This window comes from Amblyomma maculatum, chromosome 5, assembly GCF_055883805.1.
Source record: "Amblyomma maculatum isolate TAMU_Amacu chromosome 5, ASM5588380v1, whole genome shotgun sequence".
Classification (NCBI taxonomy): Eukaryota; Metazoa; Arthropoda; class Arachnida; order Ixodida; family Ixodidae; genus Amblyomma; species Amblyomma maculatum.
Genome location: NC_139348.1, coordinates 121,206,124 through 121,209,640, shown reverse-complemented (window position 1 = coordinate 121,209,640; position 3,517 = coordinate 121,206,124). Strand labels below are relative to the sequence as shown.

Sequence of the window (3,517 nt, the reverse complement as noted above, 5' to 3'; positions counted from 1 at the left end):
CATTCCAAAATTGATTGCAATTTCTTCTGTTTTTCCAGTCATCCTCGAAACTGATGCAGGAAGGGCAAAGTATGTATCTTAATGTTTCCTTTCATAACATCTTGCTTCGAAGCAATGAAAGAAGCAGCGCAAAGTATTTTTGAACGAAATATCATATACAGGGAAACGCTCTAAAATGTTTGGGCAAACCAAGAGAGTACCACAACTTTCAGACGAAAGTCTTTAAGGTAGAATGTTGTAAAACAAAGTAATCCCATGGGTGCTCACCAGATTCAATAATCTTAAGAACTTATCTAATGTGAAATATAAAGTAATTAACAATGCCTATGCTACAATTTTATTAATAGCACTTAGTGACTAATAAATAGGCATAGTGATTCATTGTTTACGGTGGCATGAACCGAAACCGAGCTGATAAACCTCAATTCCACAACTGCCGAATTTGATATTTCGTGAAAGTGGTTTTCTGCTGCATAAGCTTTATGATTGAAACTGCACGGCCTGAAGAAAAACTGACGTACCGAAATATTCCGCTAGCATCTGTTCTGTTTCACAACGACTCTAACTTATTTATAAAAAAAACGTATATGCCTTTATGAAGGTGTCTAGGAAATTAGTTTTGGATTGACCGAAGTTCATATCTCATCTAATACAGCGGGAAGAAAAGTTGGCACCAGCAATGGCAACGCTTCGAAAACAATTTTGAGTTTTGTTGTGACCATTGTTTTGCATGCTTCAGAGATTTTCTAATTAGTACAGCTAGTTTGCGATGCGCATCAAATATGACCTCACATCCAGCATTGATCTCCACATTATTACCTGCTTTCGAAATTAATACAAACAAATATTCTAACGCAGCTAAATATTTTTGAAAAATGGGTACAAATGTCTTGTTAAAGTTACCTCAGACAAGCTTAAAAGGTGTTTGGAAATGAATGGCTAGCTGGAATGCGCTTCTGTAAACTGTTGCAACCACGTATGTATGTTAATTACATGAATGCCTGTTTTCGCTCTTGTTATTGTTGCTCATAAATATACGCACACTTGGTTTGGTCTGTGTAAATTGAAACCTGGACCAAACTAGTAAAAGTGCTTATAGTATGTAAAGAATTAATCTTGTTTAGTGTGTATTTTAGGCTATTCCCAAAGTTCAATTGAAGCTTTCGAATCTACGTTTTGCTGCAGACTACCATTTAAGTATTTTTCTCTTCCAAAGAAGTTCTTCCTAGCAGATTTTATCCCTTGAACTGCCCCGGGATGTGAGTGTTTCTTCACGACAATAAGATTACCTGATCGGAATTATGGGCAGATCCCCTAGTTAGGAATGTGCTTGCATGCAATGATCTGCTCGCCCTCATCCCTCTGTGCAAGATGGCCAGCTTAAGGCCCCATGCCCTGCTGGGAATGCAAATTCAACGTTCATGATCACTTACTTCACATCGGCTTTCAGTCTATGTCATTAGCATATATTTATGATTTGCCAAGGAATAGCTGAGAACGCAGTTCATAAGAAGCACAGCTACTCGCTGCCGTACATAGCCTGTTCATTGAGGCTTTTAAGGGCTGAGTTTCGCGTATTCGACCTATGTGCGCTTGTGCGCACAAACGCGAAAATTCTTCGTGCCAGAAACTCGAACCCCGATATAAAGTAATGTACCAAAACGCGACTCTAAATCAAGGAATCGATTTCTGATGAAGCGATTGTTTCGTGTCCACAAAAAGAAAAAAAGAATACTTTGCCCTTTTTATTTACAGGGCAACGACATCCGGGAAGAAAACGACTAGTGAGTAAATGAATTTCGAAAAGGAAACTGTTCAAGTCGCCCCTCATACGAATGAATTCAATATATGCGTAATATGGGTAGAGCGGAATGCGTTCAGTTGTTTGAAAAACTACGAAGAAAATGATTGCGATTAAGCAGGAATTCTGCAGAGATAAATGACCTTACCTTGCGAACCGAATTTTCACTGTAGAAACATAGATTTATTAGTAGGGAGCCCTTTTTTGTAAAAGTACAGTTAACCCCTCATAAATGTAGAAAGTTGGATTTATTAGTTATGGAGTCCTTCTTTGGAAAAGTACAATAAACCTCCTCGCAAATAGAGCGGCGAGTGGTGTTCTACACACTTGCTTAAATGAATTTTGGCCATATAAGGTAATCGTTATGTTCTAATAGGCTGTTTTGCACTTGACTTTTCTAATTTTAATAATACCACTAGTATATTTGTTCCCTGAACATTTGCTCAGCTTCACAAACATGTCTTGGTTTAGTTTTGTTTTATCAGTTATATCGGCGAGTGCTGGTTTCTTGAATATTGTCGTATTTTTTTCTTGCGCCCCGCCGGGGTGGTGGAGTGGTAAGACGCCCGACTACTGTGCCGGAGTACCCGGGTTCGAACCCGACCTCGGCGGCTGCGTTTCGATGGAGGCGAAACCAAGAGGCGTCCGTGTGCAGTGCGATGTCAGCGCACGTTAAGGTTCCCCAGGTGGTCGAAATTACTCCGTAGCCCTCCACTACGGCTCCTCTTTCTCTCTTTCCACTTTCACTCCCACCCTCCTCGCTTCATTTAGGCGCGGTTGAGGTGTCCACAGAAAACAAGTGAGACAGTTACCGCGCCTTTCCCTTCCAATAACAATCAGTTTTGTTTGTTTTTTTTCCTTGCCGAACGAGTTTCCGTCGTAGCCTCAGCTGTAGTGTAGAATTGACTCTAGTTAAGAATGCCTGCAGTTTAGGTTTCAGAACATTTTTAAAAGGCTCAAGTACGACCTAGCTTCCGCCCATGTCTTCCGTTATTGTAAACCACCAAAACTACCCTCTTCACGTATAGTTTAATCTTCAAACTTTTTCAATTCCAGTTCAATTGGTTCACCGGAAGGGAAAGGCGCAGTATCTGTCACACCTACTCTGTGGACACTTGAACCGCGCCGTGAGGGAAGAGAGGAAGGTTGAAGTGAAAGGGGAAGGCGAGAAAGGGGAGCTGTAGGGGAGGGCTACGGAGTACTTTCGACCACCTGAGCTGGTTGGTAGTACAACTTTTAATTCCATCGAAAATGGACGTCCTCTTTCCCGCCCCCGGCATGCGTGCCGGGGAAGACGGGGAGTTGTGCGCCCGCGGATTGAAGGCTGGCAGGTAGCTCTTGGCTTGTTGCGGCCTCTTCCGCCAGATGGAAGGTGCGGTGCTGGATCGCAGGGTACGCGCTTCGCAGCAGGGTATCCCAGGCTAGTCTACTTGTAATATTTTGTCCTATCCATGGAGATTGTGGGCACTTCCAAACTATGTGGTCGAGGGTCCCTCTCGCCCCACAGTATTTGCAGAGATCATTGTCCCTAAGGTCTGGTAACGCGTGAAACGCCCAGGCCGGGTTCATGAACGTATTAGTTTGTAGCCGCCTCCACGCGACAGCTTCTCTATTATTTAGTCTAACATCTGGCGGGGTTACCAGTCTATGTCCCAATTTATAATGGTCGATGATTTCCCCGTAATTTTGCAGACGCGAGCTCTTTACTTCCGGGTA

General features: G+C 42.6%; 1 long non-coding RNA gene across 1 annotated transcript in view; it reads left to right on the top strand.

Annotated features, from left to right (window-relative positions):
• Positions 1–1,755: 1,755 nt before the first annotated feature.
• The window catches only part of LOC146189363 (uncharacterized), a 3,167-nt gene continuing 1,405 nt past the window's right edge, over positions 1,756–3,517 (top strand). Inside the window, exon 1 of the long non-coding RNA XR_014707291.1 lies at positions 1,756–1,784. This is a non-coding gene — a long non-coding RNA (uncharacterized LOC146189363). The remainder of the gene's footprint in view (positions 1,785–3,517) is intronic.